At 45.0% G+C, this 20,430-nt stretch overlaps 2 non-coding genes across 2 annotated transcripts; both read right to left on the bottom strand.

The window, feature by feature from the left end:
• Positions 1 to 4,063: 4,063 nt before the first annotated feature.
• On the bottom strand, positions 4,064 to 4,136 carry trnat-ugu (transfer RNA threonine (anticodon UGU)). Its single transcript has one exon. It is a non-coding gene; the product is annotated as a tRNA-Thr (tRNA).
• A 13,953-nt stretch (positions 4,137 to 18,089) lies between these two features.
• Positions 18,090 to 18,162, bottom strand: trnat-ugu (transfer RNA threonine (anticodon UGU)). Its single transcript has one exon. It is a non-coding gene; the product is annotated as a tRNA-Thr (tRNA).
• Between the last annotated feature and the right edge of the window lie 2,268 nt (positions 18,163 to 20,430).

The following is a 20,430-nucleotide window of genomic DNA, read 5'->3' on the forward strand; positions in this document are numbered from 1 at the left end:
TGGTTGAAAACCCAACTGGTTCAATATAGGAACAGAAAGAGGCTATTCATCCCCCTCGAGCCTGTTCCACCATTCAATGAGATCATGGCTGATCTGTATCTTAACTCCAACACCCTTAAGACCCTTACCCACCAAAATCTATCAATCTCAGTCTTCAAACCTTCAACTAACCCCCAGCCACCACAGCATTTTGGGGGAGATAGTTCCAGATTTCCAAGTCAGGACGGTGTGTGACTTGAAGGGGAACTTGGAGGTGGTGGTGTTCCCATGCGCCTGCTGCCCTTGTCCTTCTAGGTGGAAGAGGTCGCGGGTTTGGGAGGTGCTGCCGAAGAAGCCTTGGCGAGTTGCTGCAGTGCATCTTGTAGATGGTACACACTGCAGCCACGGTACGCCGGTGGTGGAGGGAGTGAATGTTTAAGGTGGTGGATGGGGTGCCAATCAAGCGGGCTGCTTTGTCCTGGATGGTGTCGAGCTTCTTAAGTGTTGTTGGAACTGCAACTCATCCAGGCAAGTGGAGAGTATTCCATCACACTCCTGACTTGTGCCTTGTAGATGGTGGAAAGGCTTTTGGGAGTCAGGAGGTGAGAAACTCGCCACAGAATACCCAGCCTCTGGCCTGCTCTTGTAGCCACAGTATTTATGTGGCTGGTCCAGTTAAGTTTCTGGTTAATGGTGACTAGCTCTAGAATTCCCAACTCTAATTTCTCTGTCTCTTCACCTCCTCATTTAAGATGCTTCTTAAAATCTACCTCTTTGACCAAGCTTTTGAGTCACTTGTCCTAATATCTCCTGATGTGGCTCGTGGTCAAATTCACTGCTGTGAAGCATCTTGGGACATTTTGTTACGTTAAAGGCGCTATACAAATGCAAGTTGTTGTTGTCTCGCTCTATCTCGCTCTGTCATTTACTTTCTTTTCCTGCCTATCTTTCACTCCCTGTCTCTCTCTCTCTTATCCTCTGTCTCTATTTCTCTCTCTCTGTCTTTCACTCACTATCTACCTAGATGTAGACGCTAGCTCAATTAATAATTTTAACTCTGAGATTGATAGCTTTTTACTAGCCAAGGGTTTAAAAGGAAACGGAACCAAGGTGGTTAAATGGAGTTAGGATACAGATCAGCCACGATCTCATTGAATGATGGAACGACCCGAGAGGCTGAATGGCCTCCTCCTGTTCCTATTCTTCTCTCTGTCTCTATCATTCTCTCTCTCCCTCTATCTTTCCCTCTATCTTTCCCTCTCTAACCGCCTTCCTCTCTTTCTGTCTCCATATTTCTCTTTCTTAATATATTAATGTTCTAGAGAAGGGAACTAAATGTAATATCTCCAAATTTGCAGACGACACAAAGCTGGGTGGGCGTGTGTGCTGTGAGGAGGATGCCGAGAAACTCCAGGATGATTTGGACAGGTTGGGTGATTGGGCAGAAGCATGGCAGATGCAATATAACGTGGGTAAATGCGAGGTTATCCACTTTGGTGGCAAAATCAGGAAGGCAGATTATTATCTGAATGGCAATAGATTGGGAGAAGGGGAAGTGCAACGAGACCTGGGCGTCCTTGTGCACCAGTCGCTGAAGGTAAGCATGCAGGTGCAGCAGGCGGTTAAGAAGGCAAATGGCATGTTGGCCTTCGTAGCGAGAGGGTTTGAGTACAGGAACAAGGATGTCTTGCTGCAGTTATACAGGGCCTTGGTGAGACCACATCTTGAGTATTGTGTGCAGTTCTGGTCGCCTTATCTGAGGAAGGATGTTCTTGCCATGGAAGGAGTTCAGCGAAGATTCACCAGGCTGATACCTGGGATGGCAGGAATGACGTATGAGGAGAGATTGTGTCGATTGGGCTTGTACTCGCTGGAGTTTAGAAGAATGAGAGGGGATCTCATTGAAACTTATAAAATTCTGCCAGGATTGGACAGACTAGATGCAGGAAGGATGTTCCTGATGGCGGGGAGTCCAGAACCAGGGGTCACAGTCTAAGGATATGGGGTAAGCCATTTAGGACAGAGATGAGGAGGAATATCTTCACCCAGAGAGTGGTGAACCTGTGGAATTCTCTACCACAGAAGGCAGTAGAGGCCTATTCATTAAATATATTCAAATAGGAGTTGGATATATTTCTTGAGGCTAAAGGGATCAAGGGATATGGGGAGAAGGCAGGGACAGGGTACTGAATTTGGATGATCAGCCATGATCGCATTAAATGGCGGAGCAGGCTCGAGGGGCTGAATGGCCGACTCCTGCTCCTATCTTCTATGTTTCTATGTTTCTTTCTCTCCATGTATATATCTTGCTCTTTCTCTCGCCCTCTATATCATTCTCTCTCTCTATCTCTCTTTCTTCCTCTCTGTCTATCGCTCTGTCTGTCTCTATCTCTCTCTTTATCTTTCTCTTTCTCCCTGTCTCTCTCCTTCTTCCTCTCTCTCTATTTCTCTGTCTCCCTCTATCTATCCCTTTCATCTTCTCTCTTTCTCTGTCCATCTTTCTCTATCTCTCTCTGTCACCCTCTCATCTTTCTCCCTTTCTGTCTCTCTCTATATATATATCTTTACGTCTCCCTCTCTCTATCTTTCTCTTTCTCCGTCTCTCTCTTTCTTCCTCTCTCTCTATTTCTCTCTGTCCCCCTCTATCTCTCTCTCTTTCATCCTCTTTCTCTCTGTCCATCTTTCTCTCTCTCCCTCTCTCTGTCTCTCTCTTTCTTCCTCGCTCATCTGTCTCCCTTTGTCTCTCTCTATATATCTTTCTACGTCTCCCTCTCTCTATCTTTCTCTCACACTCTCTCTCTCTTCCTCCCTCTCTATCTATAGCTCTCCCTCTCATCTGTCTCCCTTTCTGTCTCTCTCTCTATATATCTCTCTCTACGTCTCCCTCTCTCTATCTTTCTCTCACACTCTCTCTCTCTATCTATAGCTCTCCCTCTGTCTCTCTCTATCACTGTCTCTCTCACTTTCTCTCTATCTCGCACAGTTTGATCTGGGAGTCAATCAGAACAAGGGACAAATCTTCCACCTAATTCAGTCTAAACTAGTGTGTCGGTGGCCTGTCCACTCGTGGGGAGTGTGTCAGTGTGGTTATAGTCGTGGATTAGAATTCCACAGTTCCTGCAGTTCCAATCCCACTTGGGTAGGTTGTGCATTTTGCGTTTAATGAATTTGATTAGTTTACAGACTGGCACCAGGGGAAAAACAAATGGCCACGGGATGAATTATCGGTTACAAACCCACCTGGATCATCTTACGTCCTTCGCCACATCTTGAGAATAAAAACAGCGAAGGCAGGAAATGTGAAATATCAGGATATATTGGTGGGTCTGTGATTTGATATCAGAGAATGGTTACAGCACAGAAGGAGGCCATTCGGCCCGTCGAGCCCGTGCCGGCTCTCTGCAAGAGCACTTCAGCTCGTCCCACTCCCCCGCCCTTTCCCCGTAGCCCTGACAAATTTTTCTTTCACGATAGCAAAATACTGCAGATGCTGGAAATCCGAAATAAGAACAGAAAATGCTGGAAAAGCTCAGCAGGCCAGGCAACATCCGTGGAGAGAAATTAGAGTCAACGTTTTGGGTCAAAACCCTTTGTCAAGACTAAAGAGGTTTGAAATAGATTAAGGGGCCGGGCTGGGAGAGAACAAAAGAGAAGTGAAGAGACATTAAGAGGTATTCAAAACGAGATGAGATGGTGATAGGACGAGTGGAGACAAAAGACGGCTCTAGATTAGGTGTGAAATGCGCTGGCAGAATGAGAGACAGCTGCCATGTGGGAGAGAGTGAAAAATAAAGTGGGAGAAACCAAAACAAAGGCGTGGAGAAAATATATAAGTCAAAATGTAATAGGGGCCGAGGTTATGATCTGAAATTGTTGAACTCGATATTGAGTCCGGAAGGCTGTAAAGTGCCTATATCGGGTGCTTATCCAATTCCCTTTTGAAAGCCACAATTGAATCGGTTGGTCACAAACTGGGGCTGGAATGTGAAACTGCTGTGAGCTGTGTTTAAAGTGCGGAGTAAACAGCTCTCCTCCACGCATTGCTGATTCATGGTGAATTTAGAAAGAGAAGCCAAAATTGAATAGGCCCCAGTGAGATTTGAACTCACGACCCCTGGTTTACAAGACCAGTGCTCTAACCCCTGAGCTATGGAGCCACCTGTGCTATAAATGCCTATTTTAATCTTACTATTGTTAACAAGGAGGTGGGGCCCAAACAAACATTCACAATGGTTCATCCCTCAACATTCACAGAATGATACAGCACACAAGGAGGCCATTCGGCCCACCGTGCCTGTGCCGGCTCTTTGAAAGATTCTGTCCAATTAGTCCCACTCCCCCCTGCTCTTTCCCCGTAGCCCTGCGAATGTTTCCACTTCAAGTGTATCTCCCATTCCCCCTTTTCAAAGTTGCTGCTAAACTAAGGAATTCAGGAGAAACTTCTTGACCCAGAGAGTGGTGAGAATGTGGAACTCGCTCCCACAGGGCCTGGTTTGAGACGAGTAGCTGAGATGCATTTACACAGGGTTCCATCGGATATACGGGACAGAAAGAGGCCATTCGGCCCAACCAGTCCATGCCGGCATTTATGCTCCACTCGAGCCTCCTCCCGTCTTTCCTCATCTAAATCTATCAGCGTAATCCTCTATTCCCTTCTCCCTCATTTCCTTGTCCAGCCTCCCCTTAAATGCATCGATACTATTCGCTTCAACCACTCCCTGTGGTAGCAAGTTCCACATTCTCACCACTCTCTGGGTAAAGAAGTTATCGATGTATCGAACCTTGGTTAGACCGCACTTGGAGTACTGCGTACAGTTCTGGTCGCCATGTTATAAACAGGATATAGAGGCACTGGAGAAGGTACAGAGAAGATTGAGTTCAAATTGAGTATAAATTCAGAATTTCTGTTCAACTAATTTGGCATTTTAGAGGCTGGCACCAGAGGGAACAATGGCCACAGGATGAATTATTGGTTGAAAACTCAACTGGTTCAATATAGGAACAGAAAGAGGCTATTCATCCCCCTCGAGCCTGTTCCGCCATTCAATGAGATCATGGCTGATCTGTATCTTAACTCCATCTACCTGCCCTTGATTTCATCACCCTTAATACCCTTACCCACCAAAAACCTATCAATCTCAGCCTTCAAACCTTCAATTAACCCCCAGCGTCCACAGCTTTTTGGGGGAGATAGTTCCAGATTTCCAAGTCAGGATGGTGTGTGACTTGGAGGGGAACTTGGAGATGGTGGTGTTCCCATGCGCCTGCTGCCCTTGTGAAGATATGTGAAGAGAAAAAGATTAGTGAAGTCAAGCGTAGGTCCCTTACAGTCAGAATCAGGGGATTTATAATGGGAAACAAGGAAATGGCAGGCCAACTAAATGCATACTTTGGTTCTGTCTTCACAAAGGAGGACACAAATAACCTCCCAGAGATGCCGGGGAACATAGGGTCTGATGAAAGCAAGGAACTGAAAGTAATCAGTATTTGTATGAAAATGATGTTAGGAAAATTGATGGGACTGAAGGCCGATAAATCCCCAGGGCCTGATGGTCTACATCCCAGGGTACTTAAGGAAGTGGCCCTAGAGATAGTAGATGCATTACTGATCATCTTCCAGAACTCGATAGACTCTGGAACGGTACCCATGGATTGGAGGGTAGCTAATGTTACCCCACTATTCAAAAAAGGTGGTAGAGAAAAAGCGGGGAATTATAGACCGGTAAGCCTGACATCGGTAGTGGGGAAAATGCTAGAGTCTATTATAAAAGATGTAATAGCAGAGCACTTGGAAAGCAGTGACAGGATCGGACAAAGTCAACATGGATTTACAAAACGTAAATCATGCTTGACTAATCTACTGGAATTTTTTGAGGATGTAACTGGTAAAATAGATAAGGGAGAACCAGTGGATGTGGTGTATTTAGACTTTCAGAAGGCTTTCGATAAGGTCCCACACAAGAGATTAGCGTGCAAAATTAAGGCACATGGGATTGGGGGCAAGGTACTGACTTGGATAGAGAACTGGTTGGCGGACAGAAAGCAAAGAGTTGGAATAAACGGGTCGTTTTCTGAGTGGCAGGCAGTGACTAGTGGGGTACCGCAAGGATCGGTCCTAGGACCCCAGCTGTTCACAATATATATTAATGATCTGGATGAGGGAATTGGATGTAATATCTCCAAATTTGCAGACGACACAAAGCTGGGCGGGAGGGTAAGCTGCGAGGAGGATGTTGGGAAACTCCAGTACGATTTGGACAGGTTGGGTGATTGGGCAGAAACATGGCAAATGCACTATAATGTGGATAAATGTGAGGTTATCCACTTTGGTGGCAAAAACAGGAAGGCAGGTTATTATTTGAATGGCAATAGATTGGGAGAAGGGGAAGTGCAAAGAGACCTGGGTGTCCTTGTGCACCAGTCGCTGAAGGTAAGCATACAGGTGCAGCAGGCGGTTAAGAAGGCAAATGGTATGTTGGCCTTCGTAGCAAGAGGGTTCGAGTACAGGAACAAGGATGTCTTGCTACAGTTGTACAGGGCCTTGGTGAGACCGCACCTTGAGTATTGTGTGCAGTTTTGGTCACCTTACCTGAGGAAGGACGTTCTTGACATGGAGGGAGTGCAGCGAAGATTCACCAGGCTGATACCTGGGATGGTAGGAATGACATATGAGGAGAGATTGTGTCGATTGGGCTTATACTCACTGGGATTTAGAAGATTGAGAGGGGATCTCATCGAAACCTATAAAATTCTGTCAGGTCTGGACAGACTAGATGCAGGAAGGATGTTTCTGATGGCCGGGGAGTCCAGAACCAGGGGTCATAGTCTAAGGGTAAGGGGTAAGCCATTTAGGACTGAAATGAGGAGGAATTTCTTCACCCAGAGAGTGGTGAACCTGTGGAATTCTCTGTCACAGAGGGCGGTGGAGGCCAGTTCATTAAATATATTCAAGAAAGAGTTGGATATGTTTCTTGAGGCTGAAGGGATCAAGGGATATGGGGAAAAGGCAGGGACAGGGTCCTGAATTTGGATGATCAGCCATGATCACATTGAATGGTGGAGCAGGCTCGAAGGGCCGAATGGCCTACTCCTATCTTCTATGTTTCTATGTTTGTCCTTCTAGGTGGAAGAGGTCGCGGGTTTGGGAGGTGCTGCCGAAGAAGCCTTGGAGGGTTGCTGCAGTGCATCTTGTAGATGGTACACACTGCAGCCACGGTGCGCCGGTGGTGGAGGGAGTGAATGTTTAAGGTGGTAGAGGGGATGCCGACTCAAATGGGCTGCTTTGTCCTGGATGGTGTCGAGCTTCTGGGGTGTTGTTGGAGCTGCACTCATCCAGGCAAGTGGAGAGTATTCCATCACACTCCTGACTTGTGCCTTGTAGATGGTGGAAAGGCTTTGGGGAGTCAGGAGGTGAGACACTCGCCACAGAATACCCAGCCTCTGACCTGCTCTTGTAGCCACAGTATTTATGTGGCTGGTCCAGTTAAGTTTCTGGTCAATGATGACCAGCTCTAGAATTCCCAACTTTAATTTTTCTGTTGCTTCACCTCCTCATTTAAGATGCTCCTTAAAATCTACCTCTTTGACCAAGCTTTTGAGTCACTTGCCCTAATATCTCCTGATGTGGCTCGTGGTCAAATTCACTCCTGTGAAGGACCTTGGGACATTTTGTTACGTTAAAGGCGCTATACAAATGCAAGTTGTTGTTGTCTCACTCTATCTCGCTCTGTCATTTACTTTCTTTTCCTGCCTATCTTTCACTCCCTGTCTCTCTCTCTCTTATCCTCTGTCGCTATTTCTCTCTCTCTGTCTTTCACTCACTATCTACCTAGATGTAGACGCTAGCTCAATTAATAATTTTAACTCTGAGATTGATAGCTTTTTACAAGTCAAGGGTTTAAAAGGAAACAGAACCAAGGTGGTTAAATGGAGTTAGGATACAGATCAGCCACGATCTCATTGAATGATGGAATGACCCGAGAGGCTGAATGGCCTCCTCCTGTTCCTATTCTTCTCTCTGTCTCTATCATTCTCTCTCTCCCTCTATCTTTCTCTCTATCTCACTCTCTAACCACCTTCCTCTTTTTCTGTCTCCATAGTTCTCTTTCTCTCCATGTATATATCTTTCTCTTTCTCTCGCCCTCTATCTCATTCTCTCTCTCTGTCTCTATATCTCTCTTTCTTCCTCTCTGTCTATCGCTCTGTCTGTCTTGCTCTATCTCTGTCTTCCTCTTTTTCTCTCTCTCTCTCTTTCGCTTTCTCTTTCTCTCTCCTTCTTCCTCTCTCTCTATTTCTCTCATGCTCCCTCTACCTCTCTCTCTTTCATCCTCTCTCTCTTTCTCTGTCCATCTTTCTCTATCTCTCTCTCTCTGTCTCCCTCTTGTTATGTTCATTAATAACTAGACATTCTTATTATGAACACAGCTAGCTTCTAGCTAGTCATTTATTCAGTACATGTTCTCTAGGTACAGCATCTGTAGAGATTCAGCATGTGTGCTCCTGTGTGCAGGCAGCCATCTTGACTACTGCCTTCTGGGTAGCCTAGTGCATCATGGGTAGTGTAGTCTTAAACACATACAACTAAATATACAGCTCTATACAGCTCTACGGCTCCATCTAGTGTACCACTCCAGAATGACATGTTATTGATCATTACATCCCCCTTTGAGGTTAACAAAATCAATATCAATCAACTTTTAAGAAAAACGATAAAGATGACATCAGTAACACTTTTGTTGGTGCTCTATAAACATAAACATTTTCACAACAGTCAATACACTTTCAATATATTTTTTCTTTGTACTCAAAGATTAAGTCTATCAGGCTTTTTTACTACACGTGTGGGTCTTCTCAGCACGGGTAAGTCTGATGTGTTTTCATGAGATTGTTCTGGTGGTGAATGACAAGATTCAGTTGCGGCATTGTCATCAATCTTCTCTTGGATAGTTTCTTGTGTTTTCAGGAGGGAACGGCGGTTTCTCCTGAGAATCTGTCCTTCCTCAGTTCTAACAGTGTATGACCGTGGTCGTACTTCATCAAGAACTGTAGCTTTCCTGTTCCATGCACCTGGATCCTCAATCCTGACAACATCATCCCTTGTCAATGGTTTTAGAGTTTTGGATGACTTGTCATAGTATGATTTCTGTTTCAGCTTTAACAGTTGAAGTCTCAGTCTCAGTTCCTCACTTTGCTGTTCTTCTGCACAGCAGGGTAGCGTGGTGTGCAACTTGCGGCCCATTAGTAGTTCAGCAGGTGAAGAACCACAGTCTAAAGGTGAGGCTCGGTAGCTCAGCAGGGCGAGATAAGGATCAGACTTGCTTTCTGTTGCTTTCTTCAGTAGCTGCTTGAGAACTTGAACACCTTTCTCTGCCTTTCCATTTGACTGAGCATACAGAGGACTGGATGTGATGTGCTGAAAATCATAATGTGCTGCAAACTGTTGCCACTCCTTACAGTTGAAGCACGGACCATTGTCGCTAACGGCAATCCTGGGAATTCCATGTCTGGCGAAGATGGATTTCACATGCATTATGACACTGCTTGCTGATGTGCTAGAGAGCAGCGCCATCTCAGGATAGTTAGAATAGTAGTCAATCACTATTAGATATTCTTTACCATTCAAATGAAAGAGGTCCACACCAACCTTTTGCCATGGTGCTGTTGGTAAGTCAGCTACTATCATTGGTTCCTTTGTTTGTTTGTTTTGGTGTTTCTGACATGTCTCACATTTGCCTATCATGTTCTCAATGTCCTTATTTATGCCAGGACAATAAACAGTGTCTCTTGCTCTCCTTTTGCATTTTTCAATTCCGAGGTGTCCCTCATGAATCCTTTTGAGCATGTCTTGACATAGAGCCTGTGGGATGACTATTCTGTTCTGTTTTAGTAATAGTCCACTTGCGACACTCAATTCTGATCTTATGTGAAAGTATTTTGGACAGGAACCTTTTGGCCAACCATGATGAATGTTCCCTATTACTGTTTGTAACACTGTATCTTTTACTGTTTCTTCTGCTATTTGCTTTGATTTTGTGTCTGACATGGGCAGCGCAGCAGTGACCATACTCACATGAACATCCACGTCTTCTTCAGTAGAGCTCACATGACTCATTGTGGGTGCTCGGGACAGTGCATCTGCTAACACTAGGTATTTGCCCGGTGTGTAGATCAGTTCAAAGTCATATCTTTGCAGCTTCATCATGAGTCGTTGAATCCTTGGAGACATCTCATTCAGGTTCTTTTTTATGATGGCAACCAGTGGGCTGTGGTCTGTCTCAACTGTGAAGGTGGGAAGTCCATATATATGTAGCCATGAAACTTTTCTAGTCCAACTACCAAGCCTAGACATTCCTTTTCAATCTGGGCGTATCAACACTCAGTATCAGTCATAGACCTGGAGGCATAGGCAACAGGCTTCCAATCGTCAACCTCTGCTTGTAGCAAGACCGTGCCTAGGCCATCCTTTGATGCATCCATTGACACTTTTATTCTCTTTGTCGGGTCAAAGAAAGTGAGTACAGGTGTGGTTGTCAGCACTGTTTTGAGGTTCATCCAGTCTTGTTCATGTCTTTCTGTCCATGCGAACTCATTTGTTTTATGTAGCAGGTCTCGCAGACAGGTTGTCTTTGTTGACAAGTTAGGAATGAAATTTCCAATGAAGATTATCATCCCCATGATGCGTAGCACTCCTTTTTTGTCAGTGGGTCGGGGCATGTTGAGTATGGCATTTACTTTTTCCATATCTTGCTCTATTCCTTTACCAGATAGATTAACTCCTAGGAAAGTGACTTCCTGGATGCCAAACTGACACTTGGCTTTGTTGAGCTTCAGTCCATTCCGGCGTATGCTCTGTAGCACTTTAGTCAGTCTCTCATTGTTTTCTTTCAGTGTGGAGCCCCAGATGATGATGTCATCAACATAGACCCGAACTCCTTCCAGACCTTCAATTATGTGTTCCATCGCTCTATGAAAGATTCCAGATGCAGATATTATCCCGAAAGGCATTCTGAGGAAACAATACCTGCCAAATGGTGTGTTGAAGGTACAGTATTTGGTGCTCTCTTCATCCAGTTTTAGTTGCCAAAATCCTTGTGAGGCATCGAGCTTTGTAAAGTATCTGGCACCTGACATTTCACTGGTGATTTCTTCTCGCTTGGGAATCTGGTAGTGTTCACGTTTTATGTTTGCATTTAAATCCTTTGGATCCATGCATATTCTTAGATCATTGTTCTTTTTCTTTACACATACCATGGAGTTAACCCAGTCTGTTGGCTCTTCGATTTTCCTGATGACTCCTAGTGTGGTCATTCTGTCCAGTTCTTTCTTGAGCCGGTCACGCAGGGGTGCTGGAACTCTTCGTGGAGCATGTACCACTGGCTGAGCATCCTCCTTTAGCTGGATCTTGTAAGTGAATGGTAGAACTCCAAATCCTTTGAACACATCCTGGAAATTATTCACTACAGAATCCACTGTGTCATCTGGTCTGCTTATGGCACAGTTTATACGGTAGACTCTCTTGACCAGTTCTAAGTCCTCACAAGCTTTGTCACCCAGTAGTGAATCAAGTTCTTCAGCCACAACAGAAAACATGAGATGATGCACTTTGTCTTTGACTGTCACTTTAAGTCTGCATACACCTAAGCTATCTATTTTCTGTCCATTATAGTCCTTCAGTAGTACTGACTTTTTCTGTATTTTGGGCTTTTCTTTCATATTTTTAATGTCACTCATACTGATTAAGTTTGGTTTTGCCCCAGTGTCTAGTTTCAATGTAACTAATGCTCCATTTACCTGCAGTGGGATCATCCATTTGTCCTCTTTTACTGCATTAATTTTATGTTCAGCATTGTCCATATCTGAGGGCTGCACATTTTCTGTATCATTTTTGACATTGTCACATGACACCATTCGTACAAAAAATGTCTCACTTAAATCAGTGTCCTCAATCATATTGACTTGTTGCCCTTTCTTTGTTGTTACTTTTGAAAAGCATTGTTTGGCAAAGTGATTCTTTCCATGACATTTTGTGCACATTTTTCCAAATGCTGGGCTTTGTTTTAACTGGTGTTTGTAACCACAGCATTTACAATTAAAAATTCCTTCCTCCGATTGCTTTTCATTTCTGTTCTGCCCATGTTGCTTCCCCTTGTAGAACACAGCACCGACAGCAGCACTTACTACAATCGCATCATTATTGATTTCACTGAAAGTCTTCGCGTGCTGTCGAGCTAGCTCACTGGCTTGGCATATATTCACAGCATTTTCCAATGTTAGCTCGGTTTCTCTCAACAGATGTTCCCTGACTTTTTTTATCCTGAATACCAAACACAATCTGGTCAGGAATCATGGATGCTTACAGCTCAGAGAAATTACATGTCTGTGCTTTCAGTTTCAGATCAGTCACAAAGCTATCAAAAGCCTCATTTTGCTGCTGTGTCTTCGAACGGAACACGTATCTTTCATAGGTTTCATTCTTTTTGGGAGAACAATGTATATCAAATTTCTTTAGCACATCGCCTAAATTTTCTCTGTTCTCCTCTGGATTAAATACAAATGTATTAAATACCTCTATTGCCTGTGGGCCTGCAACCGTGAGCAGCAACGCTATTTTTCTTGCGTCTGGCTTCGTACCGAATCCGATGGCAGCAATGTAGAGTTCGAATTGTTGTTTGAAAGTCTGCCAATTGTAGTCAACATTTCCCATGAGATTCAAAAACTCCGGTGGCCTCAAATTCTCCATGTCGCTTTTCACAATTTTCAGCAGATCTTCACCAATCCTGGTACCATGTTATGTTCATTAATAACTAGACATTCTTATTATGAACACAGCTAGCTTCTAGCTAGTCATTTATTCAGTACACGTTCTCTAGATACAGCATCTGTAGAGATTCAGCATGTGTGCTCCTGTGTGAAGGCAGCCATCTTGACTACTGCCTTCTTGGTAGCCTAGTGCATCATGGGTAGTATAGTCTTAAACACATACAACTAAATATACAGCTCTATGGCTCCATCAAGTGTACCACTCCAGAATGACATGTTATTGATCATTACACCTCTCTCATCTGTCTCCCTTTCTGTCTCCCTCTCTATATATATCTCTACGTCTCCCTCTCTCTATCTTTCTCTTTCTTCCTGTCTCTCTCTTTCTTCCTCTCTCTCTATTTCTCTCTGTCTCCCTCTATCTCTCTCTCTCTTTCATCCTTTCTCTCTGTCCATCTTTCTCTCTCTCCCTGTCTCACTCTCTCTCTTTCTTCCTCGCTCATCTGTCTCCCTTTCTGTCTCTCTCTCTCAACGTCTCCCTCTCTCTATCTTTCTCTCTCTCACTTCCTTTCTCTCTCTATCTATAGCTCTCCCTCTGTCTGTCTCTCTCTATCACTGTCTCTCTCTCTCACTTTCTCTCTATCTTGCGCAGTTTGATCTGGGAGTCAATCAAAACAAGGGACAAATCTTCCACCTAATTCAACCTAAACTAGTGTGTCGGTGGCCTGTCCACTCATGTGGGGAGTGTGTCAGTGTGGTTATAGTCGTGGATTAGAATTTCACAGTTCCTGCAGTTCCAATCCCACTTGGGTAGATTGTGTGTTTTGCGTTTAATGAATTTGATTAATTTACAGACTGGCACCAGGGGAAAAACAAATGGCCACGGGATGAATTATCGGTTACAAACCCACCTGGATCATCTTACGTCCTTCGCCACACCTTGAGAATAAAAACAGCGAAGGCAGGAAATGGGAAATATCAGGATATATTGGTGGGTCTGTGATTTGATATCAGAGAATGGTGACAGCACAGAAGGAGGCCATTTGGCCCGTCGAGCCCGTGCCAGCTCTCTTCAAGTGCAATTCAGCTAGTCCCACTCCCCCGCCCTTTCCCCGTAGCCCTGACAAATTTTTCTTTCACGATAGCAAAATACTGCAGATGCTGGAAATCCGAAATAACAACAGAAAATGCTGGAAAAATTCAGCAGGCCAGGCAACATCCGTGGAGAGAAATTAGAGTCAACGTTTCGGGTCAAAACCCTTTGTCAAGACTAAAGAGGCACAGGAAATGAAATAGATTAAGGGGCCGGGCTGGGAGAGAACAAAAGAGAAGAGACATTAAGAGGTATTCAAAACGAGAGGAGATGGTGATAGGACTAGTGGAGACAAAAGACGGCTCTAGATTCGGTGTGAAATGCGCTGGCAGAATGGGAGACAGCTGCCATGTGGGAGAGAGGAAAAAAAAAGGGGGGGAAACCAAAACAAAGGTGTGGAGAAAAAATATAAGTCAAAATGTAATAGGGGCCGAGGTTATGATCTGAAATTGTTGAACTCGATATTGAGTCCAGAAGGCTGTAAAGTGCCTAATTGGGTGCTTATCCAATTCCCTTTTGAAAGCCATAATTGAATCGGTTGCTTACAAAGTGGGGCTGGAATGTGAAACTGCTGTGAGCTGTGTTTAAAGTGCAGAGTGAACAGCTCTCCTCCATGTGTTGCTAATTGATGGTGAATGTAGAAAGAGAAGCCAAATTCAAATAGGCTCCAGTGAGATTTGAACTGCACAACCCCTGGTTTATCAAGACCAGTGCTCCATCCCCTGAGCTATGGAGCCACCTGTGCTATAAATGCCTATTTTAATCTTACTATTGTTAACAAGGAGGTGGGGCCCAAACAAACCTTCACAATGATTCATCCCTGAACATTCACAGAATGATACAGCACACAAGGAGGCCATTCGGCCCACCGTGCCTGTGCCGGCTCTTTGAAAGATTCTATCCAATTAGTCCCACTCCCCCCTGCTCTTTCCCCGTAGCCCTGCGAATGTTTCCACTTCAACTGTATCTCCCATTCCCCCTTTTCAAAGCTGCTGCTAAACTAAGGAATTCAGGAGAAACTTCTTGACCCAGAGAGTGGTGAGAATGTGGAACTCGCTCCCACGGGGCCTGGTTTGAGACGAGTAGCTGAGATGCATTTACACAGGATTCCATCGGATATACGGCACAGAAAGAGGCCATTCGGCCCAACAAGTCCATGCCGGCGTTAATGCTCCACTCGAGCCTCCTCCCGTCTTTCCTCATCTAAATCTATCAGCGTAACCCTCCATTCCCTTCTCCCTCATATCATTGTCCAGCCTCCCCTTAAATGCATCGATACTATTCGCTTCAACCACTCCCTGTGGTAGCGAGTTCCACATTCTCACCACTCTCTGGGTAAAGAAGTTATCGATGTATCGAACCTTGGTTAGACCACACTTAGAGTACTGCGTACAGTTCTGGTCGCCATGTTATAAACAGGATAAAGAGGCACTGGAGAACGTACAGAGAAGATTGAGTTCAAATTGAGTATAAATTCGGAATTTGTGTTCAACTAATTTGGCATTTTAGAGGCTGGCACCAGAGGGAACAATGGCCACAGGATGAATTATTGGTTGAACACCCAACTGGTTCAATATAGGAACAGAAAGAGGCTATTCATCCCCCTCGAGCCTGTTCCGCCATTCAATGAGATCATGGCTGATCTGTACCTTAACTCCATCTACCTGCCCTTGATTTCATCACCCTTAAGACCCTTACCCACCAAAAATCTATCAATCTCAGTCTTCAAACCTTCAATTAACCCCCAGCCACCACAGCTTTTTGGGGGAGATAGTTCCAGATTTCCAAGTCAGGATGGTGTGTGACTTGGAGGGGAAATTGGAGGTGGTGGTGTTCCCATGTGCCTGCTGCCCTTGTCCTTCTAGGTGGAAGAGGTCGCGGGTTTGGGAGGTGCTGCCGAAGAAGCCTTGGCGAGTTGCTGCAGTGCATCTTGTAGATGGTACACACTGCAGCCACGGTGCGCCGGTGGTGGAGGGAGTGAACGTTTAAGGTGGTGGATGGGGTGCCAATCAAACTGGCTGCTTTGTCCTGGGTGGTGTCGAGCTTCTTAAGTGTTGTTGGAACTGCAACTCATCCAGGCAAGTGGAGAGTATTCCATCACACTCCTGACTTGTGCCTTGTAGATGGTGGAAAGGCTTTGGGGAGTCAGGAGGTGAGACACTCGCCGCAGAATACCCAGCCTCTGACCTGCTCTTGTTGCCACAGTATTTATGTGGCTGGTCCAGTTAAGTTTCTGGTCAATGATGACCAGCTCTAGAATTCCCAACTCTAATTTCTCCGTCTCTTCACCTCCTCATTTAAGATGCTCCTTAAAATCTACCTCTTTGACCAAGCTTTTGAGTTACCTGTCCTAATATCTCCTGATGTGGCTCGTGGTCAAATTCACTCCTGTGAAGCACCTTGGGACATTTTTTTACGTTAAAGGCGCTATACAAATGCAAGTTGTTGTTGTCTCGCTCTATCTCGCTCTGTCATTTACTTTCTTTTCCTGCCTATCTTTCACTCCCTGTCTCTCTCTCTCTCTTATCCTCTGTCTCTATTTCTCTCTCTCTGTCTTTCACTCACTATCTACCTAGATGTAGACGCTAGCTCAATTAATAATTTTAACTCTGAGATTGATAGCTTTTAACTACCCAAGGGTTTAAAAGGAAATGGAACCAAGGTGGTTAAATGGAGTTAGGATAAAGATCGGCCACGATCTCATTGAATGATGGAACGACCCAAGTGGCTGAATGGCCTCCTCCTGTTCCTGTTCTTCTCTCTGTCTCTATCATTCTCTCTCTCCCTCTATCTTTCTCTCTATCTCCCTCTCTAACCGCCTTCCTCTCTTTCTGTCTCCATATTTCTCTTTCTCTCCATGTATATATCTTTCTTTTTCTCTCGCCCTCTATGTCATTCTCTCTGTCTCTATATCTCTCTTTCTTCCTCCGTCTGTCTATCTATCTCTGTCTCTATCTTTCTCTTTTTCTCTCTCTCTCTTTATCTTTCTCCCTCTCTCTCTCTTTCTTCCTCTCTCATCTGTCTCCCTTTGTCTCTCTCTATATATCTCTCTACCTCTCTCTATCTTTCTCTCACACTCTCTCTCTCTATCTATAGCTCTCCCTCTGTCTCTCTCTCTCTATCACTGTCTCTCTCTCTCACTTTCTCTCTATCTCGCGCAGTTTGATCTGGGAGTCAATCAGAACAAGGGACAAATCTTCCACCTAATTCAGTCTAAACTAGTGTGTCGGTGGCCTGTCCACTCGTGGGGAGTGTGTCAGTGTGGTTATAGTCGTGGATTAGAATTCCACAGTCCCTGCAGTTCCAATCCCACTTGGGTAGATTGTGCGTTTTGCGTTTAATGAATTTGATTAATTTACAGACTGGCACCAGGGGAAAAACAAATGTCCACGGGATGAATTATCGGTTACAAACCCACCTGGATCATCTTACGTCCTTCGCCACATCTTGAGAATAAAAACAGAGAAGGCAGGAAATGGGAAATATCAGGATATATTGGTGGGTCTGTGATTTGATATCAGAGAATGGTTACAGCACAGAAGGAGGCCATTCGGCCCGTCGAGCCCGTGCCAGCTCTCTGCAAGAGCACTTCAGCTCGTCCCACTCCCCCGCCCTTTCCCCGTAGCCCTGACTAATTTTTCTTTCACGATAGCAAAATACTGCAGGTGCTGGAAATCCGAAATAACAACAGAAAATGCTGGAAAAGCTCAGCAGGCCAGGCAACATCCGTGGAGAGAAATTAGAGTCAACGTTTTGGGTCAAAACCCTTTGTCAAGACTAAAGAGGTTTGAAATAGATTAAGGGGCCGGGCTGGGAGAGAACAAAAGAGAAGTGAAGAGACATTAAGAGGTATTCAAAACCAGACGAGATGGTGATAGGACTAGTGGAGACAAAAGACGGCTCTAGAGTAGGTGTGAAATGCGCTGGCAGAATGGGAGACAGCTGCCATGTGGGAGAGAGAAAAAAAAGAAAAGGAAACCAAAACAAAGGTGTGGAGAAAAAATATAAGTCAAAATGCAATAGGGGCCGAGGTTATGATCTGAAATTGTTGAACTCGATATTGAGTCCGGAAGGCTGTAACGTGCCTAATCGGGTGCTTATCCAATTCCCTTTTGAAAGCCACAATTGAATCGGTTGGTTGCAAACTGGGGCTGGAGTGTGAAACTGCTGTGAGCTGTGTTTAAAGTGCGGAGTGAACCGTTCTCCTCCACGTGTTGCTGATTGATGGTGAATTTAGAAAGAGAAGCCAAAATTGAGTAGGCCCCAGTGAGATTTGAACTCACGAGCCCTGGTTTACAAGACCAGTGCTCTAACCCCTGAGCTATGGAGCCACCTGTGCTCCAAATGGCTATTTTAATCTTACTATTGTTAACAAGGAGGTGGGGCCCAAACAAACCTTCACAATGATTCATCCCTGTCCAATCACAGAATGATACAGCACACAAGGAGGCCATTCGGCCCACCGTGCCTGTGCCGGCTCTTTGAAAGATTCTGTCCAATTAGTCCCACTCCCCCCTGCTCTTTCCCCGTAGCCCTGCGAATGTTTCCACTTCAAGTGTATCTCCCATTCCCCCTTTTCAAAGTTGCTGCTAAACTAAGGAATTCAGGAGAAACTTCTTGACCCAGAGAGTGGTGAGAATGTGGAACTCGCTCCCACAGGGCCTGGTTTGAGACGAGTAGCTGAGATGCATTTACACAGGATTCCATCGGATATACGGCACAGAATGAGTCCATTCGGCCCAACCAGTCCATGCCGGCGTTTATGCTCCACTCGAGCCTCCTCCCGTCTTTCCTCATCTAAATCTATCAGCGTAACCCTCGATTCCCTTCTCCCTCATCTCCTTGTCCAGCCTCCCCTTAAATGCATCGATACTATTCGCTTCAACCACTCCCTGTGGCAGCGAGTTCCACATTCTCACCACTCTCTGGGTAAAGAAGTTATCGATGTATCGAACCTTGGTTAGACCACACTTAGAGTACTGCGTACAGTTCTGGTCGCCATGTTATAAACAGGATATAGAGGCACTGGAGAAGGTGCAGAGAAGATTGAGTTCAAATTGAGTATAAATTCAGAATTTGTGTTCAACTAATTTGGCATTTTAGAGGCTGGCACCAGAGGGAACAATGGCCACAGGATGAATTATTGGTTGAAAACCCAACTGGTTCAATATAGGAACAGAAAGAGGCTATTCATCCCCCTCGAGCCTGTTCCGCCATTCAATGAGATCATGGCTGATCTGTATCTTAACTCCAGCACCCTTAATACCCTTACCCACCAAAAATCTATCAACCTCAGTCTTCAAACCTTCAATTAACCCCCAGCCACCACAGCTTTTTGGGGGAGATAGTTCCAGATTTCCAAGTCAGGATGGTGTGTGACTTGGAGGGGAACTTGGAGGTGGTGGTGTTCCCGTGCGCCTGCTGCCCTTGTCCTTCTCGGTGGAAGAGGTCGCAGGTTTGGGAGGTGCTGCCGAAGAAGCCTTGGCGAGTTGCTGCAGTGCATCTTGTAGATGGTCCACACTGCAGCCACGGTGTGCCGGTAGTGGAGGGAGTGAATGTTTAAGGTGGTGGATGGGGTGCCAATCAAGCGGGCTGCTTTGTCCTGGATGGTGTTGAGCTTCTTAAGTGTTGTTGGAACTGCACTCATCCAGGCAAGTGGAGAGTATTCCATCACACTCCTGACTTGTGCCTTGTAGATGGTGGAAAGGCTTTGGGGAGTCAGGAGGTGAGACAATCGCCACAGAATACCCAGCCTCTGACCTGCTCTTGTTGCCACAGTATTTATGTGGCTGGTCCAGTTAAGTTTCTGGTCAATGATGACCAGCTCTAGAATTCCCAACTTTAATTTCTCTGTCGCTTCACCTCCTCATTTAAGATGCTCCTTAAAATCTACCTCTTTGACCAAGCCTTTGAGTCACCAGTCCTAATATCTCCTGATGTGGCTCGTGGTCAAATTCACTCCTGTGAAGCACCTTGGGACATTTTGTTACGTTAAAGGCGCTATACAAATGCAAGTTGTTGTTGTCTCGCTCTATCTCGCTCTGTCATTTACTTTCTTTTCCTGCCTATCTTTCACTCCCTGTCTCTCTCTCTCTTATCCTCTGTCTCTATTTCTCTCTCTCTGTCTTTCACTCACTATCTACCTAGATGTAGACGCTAGCTCAATTAATAATTTTAACTCTGAGATTGATAGCTTTTTACTAGCCAAGGGTTTAAAAGGAAATGGAACCAAGGTGGTTAAATGGAGTTAGGATAAAGATCGGCCACGATCTCATTGAATGATGGAACGACCCGAGAGGCTGAATGGCCTCCTCCTGTTCCTATTCTTCTCTCTGTCTCTGTCATTCCCTCTCTCCCTCTATCTTTCTCTCTATCTCCCTCTCTAACCACCTTCCACTCTTTCTGTCTCCATCGTTCTCTTTCCCTCCATGTATATATCTTTCTCTTTCTCTCGCCCTCTATCTCATTCTCTGTCTCTATATCTCTCTTTCTTCCTCTCTGTCTATCGTTGTCTGTCTTGCTCTATCTCTGTCTTTATCTTTCTCTTTTTCTCTCTCTCTCTTTATCTTTCTCTTTCTCTCTGTCTCTCTCCTTCTTCC

Source organism: Somniosus microcephalus, unplaced genomic scaffold (genome assembly GCF_052327205.1).
Source record: "Somniosus microcephalus isolate GS21.2 unplaced genomic scaffold, FLI_Smic_1.0 unresolved_chr2, whole genome shotgun sequence".
NCBI lineage: Eukaryota > Metazoa > Chordata > Chondrichthyes > Squaliformes > Somniosidae > Somniosus > Somniosus microcephalus.